This window comes from Pseudophryne corroboree, chromosome 1 (genome assembly GCF_028390025.1).
Source record: "Pseudophryne corroboree isolate aPseCor3 chromosome 1, aPseCor3.hap2, whole genome shotgun sequence".
Classification (NCBI taxonomy): domain Eukaryota; kingdom Metazoa; phylum Chordata; class Amphibia; order Anura; family Myobatrachidae; genus Pseudophryne; species Pseudophryne corroboree.
Window position 1 is genome coordinate 1,086,946,308 of NC_086444.1, and position 14,490 is coordinate 1,086,960,797.

The window sequence follows — 14,490 nt, forward strand, 5'->3', positions numbered from 1 at the left end:
GCGCATATATTACACTATGACTGATAGCTCACAAGTTACATGCTAGAATATGGTATGGGTATACGAAGTTTGGTGTTCAATCCCTTGCATTGTGTGTTGTGTATTTTAATAAAGTGATACAGGGGTCTATGTTTTAAGCCTTGGAGAGATAAGGTGAACAGAGATTAAGTACCAACCAATCAAAAACTGTCATTTTTCAAACACATCCTGTAACAGGGCAGTTAGGAGCTGATTAGCTGGTACTTTATCTCCGTGCACTGTATTTCTATCCAAGGCTTATGGGCCATACACACTGGTAGATATTTAAGAACAATATGGACGATATCGTTCAAAAATTTAAGATATATCGTTCAGGGTGGAGGCACCGACGATGAACAATGCACGTCCCTGCAGTCGTTCATCGTTGGTCTATCATCGCTTATCATTGCAAGCCAATTTGGATGATATTGATGCTTGCAATGTCATATCATTCAAATCGTTTAGTGTATGCAAGAAATTGATACCGAAAAATCACTCATTACCGTTCATTATTCAAATCACCCAAATCGCACAGTGTGTAGGTCCCTTTAGAGAGCCTTGAACCTGTTCTCAGTTTATAGCATTAGATGGTGCATTGTTGGGACAGAAGAGAAGGTACGCCGCTGCACTACACAAAATAACAAAACGCTGCCTGACCTACAGTACCTGTGCGTAATCATAAAAGAGACACAGGTACAGAGGAGGAACAGCATTCTACACCATCCTGGGGACGTTTTTATTTTTAGTCTACCCGTCACTGCCTAACCTAAAAGAGCCGCTACCCTACTAATGAATACCATTTCTCCTCAGTCACTTCCCTGTTAAAGCATAATGGATTTCACTGTGGGGCAAGCCAGTTACAGGTTAAGTTCAATAAAGCTACAGAGAAAGATAGACAGTCAATAGGTCGACCCCAAATGGTCAATATGGAAAAATATCGACATGGCCAAAAAAGTCAACATGGGAAAGGTAGGCAGATTAAAAGGTCGATAGATAAAAAGGTGGACATGAAAATGGATGACACAAAAATGATCGACAATATTTTTTGGTGTAATTTTGTATGTTTCAACATATCTGAGCCAAATTAGTAGAAATGTGCAGCCTTGGGGGCTCACTTTGCTCACCATGCTTTGGGCAGGTTACTATTTCCAATCGTAGTCCACAAGGACAGTAAATGATGAAAACATAACTAAATCTTGTGTCAACCAGTCATGTTGACCTTTTGAACCTATCAACATTAAGCCCCGTCTACCTTTTACCTGTCAACCTTTTGCGTGTTGACCATCTGGGGTTGACCTATTGACTGTCTATCTTGTTACTGTTGATCTATCAACTGGATACCCGCTACTAAAGTGAATTTATGAAATTGGGTGGTTTTGCACAGAAATATCTTTTAACATTCTTTTCTAAAAGTAAAGTAATCATCCTCAGGTCTCTTCATCCTCTTATTGTCATACAAGATCTCAGCCTATGTTGCATGTTATGCTTTTATGTACAGTATATTGTTATACTGACTGGAATGTGTATACAGAGCTGTAACTAGACTTTTTGGTGCCCTGTGCCAGAGAGAGAACTGGCACCCACTCACCCTGCCCCCATTTTTCCAATAGGGACATAAGGCGCATGCCTCAGGTGGAAAGGGCACAACAAGATTGATCCCAAAGAAAGTTCATGCTACGATGTTCCGTCCTCCTTTCTTATATATATATATATATATATATATATATATATATATATATATATATATATATATATATATATATATATATATATATATATATATATATTATACCGGCACTTCAAATGATAAAAAGTTACTTTGCTGCGGTGCCCTCCAGGTCAATTGATGACAAAACAGGATAAAGAAATCGGCGGCACTCAAACAGGCTGGTAGATAGATGCAAAAGTAGTGTCCCTTTATTCGCCTACATGTTTCGGGGAAACTCCCCGTCCTCAGGACTAGCCCTGAGGACGGGGAGTTTCCCCGAAACATGTAGGCGAATAAAGGGACACTACTTTTGCATCTATCTACCAGCCTGTTTGAGTGCCGCCGATTTCTTTATCATATATATATATATATATATATATATACATATATATATACATATATATATACACACACACACACACACACACACACACACACACACACACACACACACACACCCTGCTCATTGGGCTAGTTAATCCTGCATAAATACTATGAACACTATCTGAAGCTACTGGTACTCTGCATTTGAGCAGATCTATGTAGTTTGCAGTAGAGATGTGCACTTGAAATTTTTCGGGTTTTGTGTTTTGGTTTTGGGTTCGGTTCCGCGGCCGTGTTTTGGGTTCGACCGCGTTTTGGCAAAACCTCACCGAATTTTTTTTGTCGGATTCGGGTGTGTTTTGGATTCGGGTGTTTTTTTCAAAAAACCCTAAAAAACAGCTTAAATCATAGAATTTGGGGGTCATTTTGATCCCAAAGTATTATTAACCTCAAAAACCATAATTTCCACTCATTTTCAGTCTATTCTGAATACCTCACACCTCACAATATTATTTTTAGTCCTAAAATTTGCACCGAGGTAGCTGTGTGAGTAAGATAAGCGACCCTAGTGGCCGACACAAACACCGGGCCCATCTAGGAGTGGCACTGCAGTGTCACGCAGGATGGCCCTTCCAAAAAACACTCCCCAAACAGCACATGACGCAAAGAAAAAAAGAGGCGCAATGAGGTAGCTGTGTGAGTAAAATAAGCGACCCTAGTGGCCGACACAAACACCGGGCCCATCTAGGAGTGGCACTGCAGTGTCACGCAGGATGGCCCTTCCAAAAAACACTCCCCAAACAGCACATGACGCAAAGAAAAAAAGAGGCGCAATGAGGTAGCTGACTGTGTGAGTAAGATAAGCGACCCTAGTGGCCGACACAAACACCGGGCCCATCTAGGAGTGGCACTGCAGTGTCACGCAGGATGGCCCTTCCAAAAAACACTCCCCAAACAGCACATGACGCAAAGAAAAAAAGAGGCGCAATGAGGTAGCTGTGTGAGTAAGATAACCGACCCTAGTGGCCGACACAAACACCGGGCCCATCTAGGAGTGGCAATGCAGTGTCACGCAGGATGGCCCTTCCAAAAAACACTCCCCAAACAGCACATGACGCAAAGAAAAAAAGAGGCGCAATGAGGTAGCTGACTGTGTGAGTAAGATAAGCGACCCTAGTGGCCGACACAAACACCTGACCCATCTAGGAGTGGCACTGCAGTGTCACGCAGGATGGCCCTTCCAAAAAACACTCCCCAAACAGCACATGACGCAAAGAAAAATTAAAGAAAAAAGAGGTGCAAGATGGAATTGTCCTTGGGCCCTCCCACCCACCCTTATATTGTATAAACAGGACATGCACACTTTAACCAACCCATCATTTCAGTGACAGGGTCTGCCACACGACTGTGACTGAAATGACGGGTTGGTTTGGACCCCCACCGAAAAAGAAGCAATTAATCTCCCCTTGCACAAACTGGCTCTACAGAGGCAAGATGTCCACCTCATCATCATCCTCCGATATATCACCGTGTACATCCCCCTCCTCACAGATTATCAATTCGTCCCCACTGGAATCCACCATCTCAGCTCCCTGTGTACTTTGTGGAGGCAATTGCTGCTGGTCAATGTCTCCACGGAGGAATTGATTATAATTCATTTTAATGAACATCATCTTCTCCACATTTTCTGGAAGTAACCTCGTACGCCGATTGCTGACAAGGTGAGCGGCGGCACTAAACACTCTTTCGGAGTACACACTTGTGGGAGGGCAACTTAGGTAGAATAAAGCCAGTTTGTGCAAGGGCCTCCAAATTGCCTCTTTTTCCTGCCAGTATAAGTACGGACTGTGTGACGTGCCTACTTGGATGCGGTCACTCATATAATCCTCCACCATTCTTTCAATGGGGAGAGAATCATATGCAGTGACAGTAGACGACATGTCCGTAATCGTTGACAGGTCCTTCAGTCCGGACCAGATGTCAGCATCAGCAGTCGCTCCAGACTGCCCTGCATCACCGCCAGCGGGTGGGCTCGGAATTCTGAGCCTTTTCCTCGCACCCCCAGTTGCGGGAGAATGTGAAGGAGGAGATGTTGACAGGTCGCGTTCCGCTTGACTTGACAATTTTCTCACCAGCAGGTCTTTGAACCCCAGCAGACTTGTGTCTGCCGGAAAGAGAGATCCAAGGTAGGTTTTAAATCTAGGATCGAGCACGGTGGCCAAAATGTAGTGTCTCTGATTTCAACAGATTGACCACCCGTGAATCCTTGTTAAGCGAATTAAGGGCTCCATCCACAAGTCCCACATGCCTAGCGGAATCGCTCCGTGTTGGCTCCTCCTTCAATGTCTCCAGCTTCTTCTGCAAAAGCCTGATGAGGGGAATGACCTGACTCAGGCTGGCAGTGTCTGAACTGACTTCACGTGTGGCAAGTTCAAAGGGCAGCAGAACCTTGCACAACGTTGAAATCATTCTCCACTGCGCTTGAGACAGGTGCATTCCACCTCCTATATCGTGCTGAATTGTATAGGCTTGAATGGCCTTTTGCTGCTCCTCCAACCTCTGAAGCATATATAGGGTTGAATTCCACCTCGTTACCACTTCTTGCTTCAGATGATGGCAGGGCAGGTTCAGGCGTTTTTGGTGTTGCTCCAGTCTTCTGTACGTGGTGCCTGTACGCCGAAAGTGTCCCGCAATTCTTCTGGCCACCGACAGCTTCTCTTGCACGCCCCTGTCGTTTTTTAAAAAATTCTGCACCACCAAATTCAAGGTATGTGCAAAACATGGGACGTGCTGGAATTTGCCCAGATTTAATGCACACACAATATTGCTGGCGTTGTCCGATGCCACAAATCCACAGGAGAGTCCAATTGGGGTAAGCCATTCCGCGATGATCTTCCTCATTTGCCGTAAGAGGTTTTCAGCTGTGTGCGTATTCTGGAAACCGGTGATACAAAGCGTAGCCTGCCTAGGAAAGAGTTGGCGTTTGCGGGATGCTGCTACTGGTGCCGCCGCTGCTGTTCTTGCGGCGGGAGTCCATACATCTACCCAGTGGGCTGTCACAGTCATATAGTCCTGACCCTGCCCTGCTCCACTTGTCCACATGTCCGTGGTTAAGTGGACATTGGGTACAGCTGCATTTTTTAGGACACTGGTGACTCTTTTTCTGAGGTCTGTGTACATTTTCGGTATCGCCTGCCTAGAGAAATGGAACCTAGATGGTATTTGGTACCGGGGACACAGTACCTCCAACAAGTCTCTAGTTGGCTCTGCAGTAATGATGGATACCGGAACCTCGTTTCTCACCACCCAGGATGCCAAGGCCTCAGTTATCCGCTTTGCAGCAGGATGACTGCTGTGATATTTCATCTTCCTCGCAAAGGACTGTTGGACAGTCAATTGCTTGGTGGAAGTAGTAAAAGTGGTCTTACGATTTCCCCTCTGGGATGACCATCGACTCCCAGCAACAACAACAGCAGCGCCAGCAGCAGTAGGTGTTACACGCAAGGATGCATCGGAGGAATCCCAGGCAGGAGAGGAATCGTCAGAATTGCCAGTGACATGGCCTGCAGGACTATTGGCATTCCTGGGGAAGGAGGAAATTGACACTGAGGGAGTTGGTGGGGTGGTTTGCGTGAGCTTGGTTACAAGAGGAAGGGATTTACTGGTCAGTGGACTGCTTCCGCTGTCGCCCAAAGTTTTTGAACTTGTCACTGACTTATTATGAATGCGCTGCAGGTGACGTATAAGGGAGGATGTTCCGAGGTGGTTAACGTCCTTACCCCTACTTATTACAGCTTGACAAAGGCAACACACGGCTTGACAAATGTTGTCCGCATTTCTTTTGAAATACTTCCACACCGAAGAGCTGATTTTTTTGGTATTTTCACCAGGCATGTCAACGGCCATATTCCTCCCACGGACAACAGGTGTCTCCCCGGGTGCCTGACTTAAACAAACCACCTCACCATCAGAATCCTCCTTGTCAATTTCCTCCCCAGCGCCAGCAACACCCATATCCTCCTCATCCTGGTGTACTTCAACACTGACATCTTCAATCTGACTATCAGGAACTGGACTGCGGGTGCTCCTTCCAGCACTTGCAGGGGGCGTGCAAATGGTGGAAGGCGCATGCTCTTCACGTCCAGTGTTGGGAAGGTCAGGCATCGCAACCGACACAATTGGACTCTCCTTGTGGATTTGGGATTTCGAAGAACGCACAGTTCTTTGCGGTGCTTTTGCCAGCTTGAGTCTTTTCATTTTTCTAGCGAGAGGCTGAGTGCTTCCATCCTCATGTGAAGCTGAACCACTAGCCATGAACATAGGCCAGGGCCTCAGCCGTTCCTTGCCACTCCGTGTGGTAAATGGCATATTGGCAAGTTTACGCTTCTCCTCCGACAATTTTATTTTAGATTTTGGAGTCCTTTTTTTACTGATATTTGGTGTTTTGGATTTTACATGCTCTGTACTATGACATTGGGCATCGGCCTTGGCAGACGACGTTGCTGGCATTTCATCGTCTCGGCCATGACTAGTGGCAGCAGCTTCAGCACGAGGTGGAAGTGGATCTTGATCTTTCCCTAATTTTGGAACCTCAACATTTTTGTTGTCCATATTTTAATAGGCACAACTGAAAGGCACCTCAGGTAAACAATGGAGATGGATGGATACTAGTATACTTATGGATGGACGAGCGACTGCCGACACAGAGGTAGCTACAGCCGTGGACTACCGTACTGTGTCTGCTGCTAATATAGACTGGATGATAATGAGATGAAATCAATATATATTATATCACACTAGTACTGCAGCCGGACAGGTAGATATATTTATTATGTAATGACTGATGACGGACCTGCTGGACACTGTCAGCTCAGCAGCACCGCAGACTGCTACAGTAAGCTACTATAGTAGTATGTATAAAGAAGAAAGAAAAAAAAAAAAAAAACACGGGTAGGTGGTATACAATTATGGATGGACGAGCGACTGCCGACACAGAGGTAGCTACAGCCGTGGACTACCGTACTGTGTCTGCTGCTAATATAGACTGGATGATAATGAGATGAAATCAATATATATAATATCACACTAGTACTGCAGCCGGACAGGTATATATATTTATTATGTAATGACTGATGACGGACCTGCTGGACACTGTCAGCTCAGCAGCACCGCAGACTGCTACAGTAAGCTACTATAGTAGTATGTATAAAGAAGAAAGAAAAAAAAAACCACGGGTAGGTGGTATACAATTATGGATGGACGAGCGACTGCCGACACAGAGGTAGCTACAGCCGTGGACTACCGTACTGTGTCTGCTGCTAATATAGACTGGATGATAATGAGATGAAATCAATATATATTATATCACACTAGTACTGCAGCCGGACAGGTAGATATATTTATTATGTAATGACTGATGACGGACCTGCTGGACACAGTCAGCTCAGCAGCACCGCAGACTGCTACAGTAAGCTACTATAGTAGTATGTATAAAGAAGAAAGAAAAAAAAAAAACCACGGGTAGGTGGTATACAATTATGGATGGACGAGCGACTGCCGACACAGAGGTAGCTACAGCCGTGGACTACCGTACTGTGTCTGCTGCTAATATAGACTGGATGATAATGAGATGAAATCAATATATATATATATATATATATATATATATATATAATATCACACTAGTACTGCAGCCGGACAGGTATATATATTTATTATGTAATGACTGATGACGGACCTGCTGGACACTGTCAGCTCAGCAGCACCGCAGACTGCTACAGTAAGCTACTATAGTAGTATGTATAAAGAAGAAAGAAAAAAAAACCACGGGTAGGTGGTATACAATTATGGATGGACGAGCGACTGCCGACACAGAGGTAGCTACAGCCGTGGACTACCGTACTGTGTCTGCTGCTAATATAGACTGGATGATAATGAGATGAAATCAATATATATATATATATAATATCACTAGTACTGCAGCCGGACAGGTATATATATTTATTATGTAATGACTGATGACGGACCTGCTGGACACTGTCAGCTCAGCAGCACCGCAGACTGCTACAGTAAGCTACTATAGTAGTATGTATAAAGAAGAAAGAAAAAAAAAACCACGGGTAGGTGGTATACAATTATGGATGGACGAGCGACTGCCGACACAGAGGTAGCTACAGCCGTGGACTACCGTACTGTGTCTGCTGCTAATATAGACTGGATGATAATGAGATGAAATCAATATATATATATATATATATATATAATATCACACTAGTACTGCAGCCGGACAGGTATATATATTTATTATGTAATGACTGATGACGGACCTGCTGGACACTGTCAGCTCAGCAGCACCGCAGACTGCTACAGTAAGCTACTATAGTAGTATGTATAAAGAAGAAAGAAAAAAAAAAACCACGGGTAGGTGGTATACAATTATGGATGGACGAGCGACTGCCGACACAGAGGTAGCTACAGCCGTGGACTACCGTACTGTGTCTGCTGCTAATATAGACTGGATGATAATGAGATGAAATCAATATATATATATATATATATATATAATATCACTAGTACTGCAGCCGGACAGGTATATATATTTATTATGTAATGACTGATGACGGACCTGCTGGACACAGTCAGCTCAGCAGCACCGCAGACTGCTACAGTAAGCTACTATAGTAGTATGTATAAAGAAGAAAGAAAAGAAAAAAAACCACGGGTAGGTGGTATACAATATTATATATATATATATATATATATATATATATATATATATATATATATATTAAACTGGTGGTGACTGGTGGTCAGGTCACTGGTCACACTATCAGCAACTTGCAAGTAGTACTCCTAAGCAGACAATCACAATATATATTATACTGGTGGTCAGTGTGGTCACAATGGCAGTGTGGCACTGACTCTGGCAGCAAAAGTGTGCACTGTACGTTATATGTACTCCTGAGTCCTGCTCTCAGACTCTAACTGCTCCCCACTGTCAGTGTCTCCCCCACAAGTCAGATAATATACAGTCACACTATCTATCACTTCAGCAAGTAACTAGTACTCCTCCTAATGCTCCCCAAAATTACTACTGTGTCTCTCTCTACTGTCTCACTCTCTTCTCTATAAACGGAGAGGACGCCAGCCACGTCCTCTCCCTATGAATCTCAATGCACGTGTGAAAATGGCGGCGACGCGCGGCTCCTTATATAGAATCCGAGTCTCGCGATAGAATCCGAGCCTCGCGAGAATCCGACAGCGGGATGATGACGTTCGGGCGCGCTCGGGTTAACCGAGCAAGGCGGGAAGATCCGAGTCGCTCGGACCCGTGTAAAAAAACATGAAGTTCGGGCGGGTTCGGATTCCGAGGAACCGAACCCGCTCATCCCTAGTTTGCAGCCGCACATCCAATCTCCAATCACATCCAATCTCTTGCAGCCATTCACTAAATAGATCTGCCCAGCCGCAATGCTGATAATTTTTTCACATAGTACAAGGTAAGCTTCAAATAGTTAGAATTCTCTAGCTTTCGATGCAAGGGCAGATAGCTCAATGAATAGAGTGTCTGACTGCAATGCCACAGTCAATGGGTTACTATCCCGGGTATGTCAGCATCTTAAAATGTAATAAAGGACAGTGGGGCAGATTTATTAAGCCTGGTGAAGTGATAAATGGAAGGTGATAATGCATCAGCCAGTCAGCTTCTAACTGTCATTTTTCAAACCCAGCCTGTAACTGGAGAATTATCAGCTGATTGGCTGGTGCTTTATCACTTCACCAGGCTTAATAAATAATAAATCTTCCCCAGACTGACTGAATAACAAAGAAATCTTAAGTTGAATGTTGTATAGGTATTAGTAACAGAATGAGTCAGGGTAGGAGACAGGGGCGGTCAGGAGATGCTGGGCTTCAAAAAGGGGAGAAGCTGCAAGTGAAAGTAATTAAAACAGATAATTGACAAGTGCTGCCAACAGCGCCCCCTACCCTGCAGCGCTATGTGCCCCCTCCGCACACACCTACTTACTGCCACGTGTGTATATTTACCATGGCTGCCACGTTACCCGATGCTGTATCTACTGTGATGAACGGTATGTTTTCCGTAACAAAAACATTTTGAAAAAGTAAAATAAGCGCATTACTTGTGATAGTTTCAATAAATGTATATGCTTAGAAGCCAGCGCCAAAGTTCTTCTTTTACTGTACATCCTATGAAGTTAATTAAAAATCTAGTTTAAAATAGAAACACAATGGTAACTACGCAGGTTACAAATCATCTTGTTACATGAGTGAGATGTACCCCAGTTACTAGATATTTTTCTTAATACAAAAAAAAAACTATCATCTTCTCTTTCACACTTTTCCCATCTCTCAGTACTTATCCATACAACAAATGATACTTTAGCATAAAAAGTAACTCCCTACAAACTACAGTACTCTCCCAAACATATTAATTTTCTATATGTGCACATTGGTAAGCTTTTGCAGGCTCTTTGCTAGTTAAGACAAGGAATAATACCCGTTTGTTTGTCTTTTATTATATTTCTGATCGGCTGAGCTTATACACTGTGGATTTTTTAAACGCCTTATAATAAGACAATGGGGTATATTCAATAAGAGTCGGGTCCATTCCAACATGCAGTTGTCGGAATGGACCCGACAACAACCCCTATTTAAAAGGGCGGCCAAATCAGACTGTCGGATTTGGCCGCTCCCGTTGTCATGTCCTGCTGCTGTCAGCAGCAGGGGAAGCTGTCAGCGGCGCCTGGGGGAGGGAGCTGTCTGCGGCGCTGGGAAAGAGACGGAGGGGGGGGAGGAGAGGAGGAGATGGGCATAACAGGAGGCTCACGGCAGCGTCCACCCGGCTCCAGCAAGCGGGACCTCGCTTGCTGGAGCCGGGTGGACATTGCCACTGGGTTCCTGCTCTCCCCGCTGCTCCCCCGTCTCCAGCTATCAGCTCGCTCATCTCAATCCAATTTTTTTTAAAGTCGGATTGAGATTGTCGGAAACGGGGCTAAAACCTGTCGGATTTGGCCCCGCCTCCGACAATGCACGCTGATCGGCGGCTGCATTCCGACAAGTCAGGTTTCCCGACTTGTCGGAATAAATAGGGGCGTAATGAATAGGTCGGAACCCCTTCCGACAAGACGGCAGCTGCCGACAGTTATTGAATATACCAGAATAGCTATATATAAAATTGTAGAAAATAAATGTATTCCATGCGTGTTAATGTATTGTTCAGCAGCTCAGTCAGAGTTGATTGCTTGAATTTTTGATAAAACAAGCACTATTGAATTAAAGGATATGTATAGGCACTGATATTAAAGGGAAAAAATTGTGTAGTAAGAACCATACTGTTAAGCTCCTTTTTAGGATTTGATTATGGAGAACGGGGTTCACTGCCGATGATGAAGCATATGGTGGTAAGTTGAGCTGTACCTATATACTTTCCCTACCTTGTCCTAATGGCAGTCTGGACAGCAGAATTTCTTTCCCAGAGGCAGATGTACTAAGCCTTGAAGAATGATAAAGTGCAGAGAGATGAAGTACCAGCCAAACAGCTCACTACTGCCAGCTTATAGGCTGTGTTTGGAAAATGACAGGAGCTGCATGGTTAGTAGTTTATCACTCTCCAAGGTTTAGTACATATGTCCCCCAGTCACAGCTAGGGAGTATGGGGGTAATTCAGATCTGATCGTAGATGTGCTAAATTTAGCACATCTATGATCATTTACTCTGACAGGCAGGGGGACGCCCAGCAGGACAGTGATGCTTTTGTACCCGACAAGTAGCTCCCTGCCAGCGCAGCTCTTGCGCGCTGGCAGGGAGCTACTGGCCACATCCCGGGTCGCAGCCTCTGTGTATGATGTCACGCAGCCACCGCGGCCCGTCCACCCAATGGTCCGGACACACCTCCGTTGTCCGGACTGCACCCTGCTAACACTTCCTCATGATCCGCGACCGCCTTTGTTTGTCAATCAGGCAGAGGTGATCGCAGACCAGAGATGCGGATAGCATCTCACTGGTCTCCCGGGCTGTGCACGCCACAAAAAGAATCAGACTGCGATCGCTGCCACTGCAGCGATCCAGTCTGAATTACCCTCTATGTGCATCTGGCTACAATGAACAGCAAGCTCCAAAGCCCAGTGATGATGTAAATTTTTTCTGTGCTGTGAATCTCTGAACTTCTGTCTCCCTCGGTTTCATGCCACTCTGGGCACTGTTTCAAGGAACCTTTTGATTTGTTTTCCATGAAAAAGTGCCCAATGTGGCATGAAACTTGCTATAGAAGTTAACAAAATTTGTTTGTGGGATATTTTAGGTCTCAATCAAATCCCACCTATGTGCTTCACCCAGGCCAGCAATTACCCCAGGATATACGCTTTACAATAGAATTGCAAGTGAGGTTAAATTGTGAAGTAAAAACTATGGGGGTAATTCAGACCTGATCGCTGCAGGTCCAAACTGCTCATTCACCGCAATATGCAGGCAACATTGCATTGGTACAAAGCGGATCGGCGCTCAGCGATGGGTTTGTGCGACGGATCTGTTCACATGGGCGATCGCAAGGAGATTGACAGGAAGAAGGCGTTTGTGGGTGGCAACTGACCGTTTTCAGGGAGTGTCTGGAAAAACGCAGGCGTGTCCATGCATTAGCAGGGAGGGTTCCCGATCCCGGACAGGCGGATGTGATCGCAGCGGCTGAGTAAGTACTAGGCTGCACAGAGACTGCTCAAAATCTGTTTGTGCAGCTACATGCGTTTGCACACTTGCAAAGCTAAAATACACTCCGACTGCAGCAGTGCAAAAATCGGCTGCTATTGATCAGGTCTGAATTAGGTCCAATAACACTATGCTCCTAATTGAATCACCCCGATTGTGTCAAAACAAATCATTCACTTTCTGGATCATTTAAATGCTTATTACTAAAACGTCATTTATTTTCTGTCTTCATTTTTTTATTTTCTTATAAAAGGATCTCTGCCCAAGCACCTACCTTTCTCCTCTCCCCACTTACCACTTTGTCACCTGGGTGTCCCACTTTCTCTCCCATGTCCTTGCATCTTGCACTTACCCTTTCCCTGGTGGTCTAGATGGAATCTGGTGCCCTCTGTAGTCAGTTTTGTACAGAACTTTCCCCCACTACCGACATGCCATCACCTGGGCGGTGAGTATCACCCTAGGTGGCTCAGGCACAGAAGAATGACCACTCTCCTGATTTGTGCATGCAAGGCACATGCACTTAACTTGATTTGGTAAAAATCACAGGGCGGAACTACTCCCAGTGGTACTAGGATAAAAAGGAGGCCTGTGTGCCCTGTTTTAGGTGTATCATTTGTGACATCAAGAGGAGTAGTACTGCTGTGAACATCTATATGCTGTATACCCCAAGCAATATCTTGCTAAGGAGAAGAGTCTTCTGGAGACTGTTTCATCAATAAATATCTTGCAGTCATTTTTTACAGGAATTTCCAATTCTTGCAGTCCCAGAACAGAGCCAAAGTCAAGAAAAATCCCTATTTTAAGTGTCAGGATTAGCATCAGAACCCCTTGGGCCCACCCCCAGGACTAATTAGCCAATTGGAAGTTTCCAATTAGCTACAATTAGTCCAATAATTATATGTGCTTATTGGTGTTAAAAAATACCATTTAATTACCTCAAAATAATTTAATTTATGCACACCAAATTTATTTACACTAAATATGAACACAAAAAAATTGCTTCTTTTTTTTTTTGTTAAATTATGTCCCAAAATCAATTTTTGTTTTCTACTTTTGCATTTTTCATTTTAATTGTTTATAATTAAAATGGGGGGGGGGGGGGGGACACGACAGCTTTTTATGATTTTACTGTTTAACAAAAATAAAAAATAAAAATGCACAAATCACTAATGTGCAACATTTTTAAATAGCAAAATATTTTTCTTTGGGACAGTAATAAGACTTCATTACAGTTACCCAATATTTTTATTATTTTTGGGGGGTACAGGCTGTTCTATAAAAATGTTTACATTTTTATGTGGGTTTTGCAGTAAAAATTATCGCAACCATTATTTTTCAATTAGATTGCGTAAGTATCGGAAATGCGCAGACACGTGTTAATGAAAAACTGTTGCGATGCCAGTGGTAATTTTTACCGTAAAAATCACGCACCTAATTGTATACGGCCCTGATTCTCTTCTGGTATTGTTTGTTTTCCCTATTTCTAATGAAATGTCTAAGGTTTTAACCCAATCATGAATGGCTGCCATGGCGTTTGCAAAGGAAGTATAAGTATTCCTGTACTTGTTCCAAATTCATTATGTGCACGGTTTACTATAATATCTACACAAAATAAAAATAAAACAAACTACGTTTCCGACTTGTGGCATAGTAAATTTGGCATACATATACAGTTCTCAATCATAAAATACTGTACTACCATGGTTTACATCAAACGC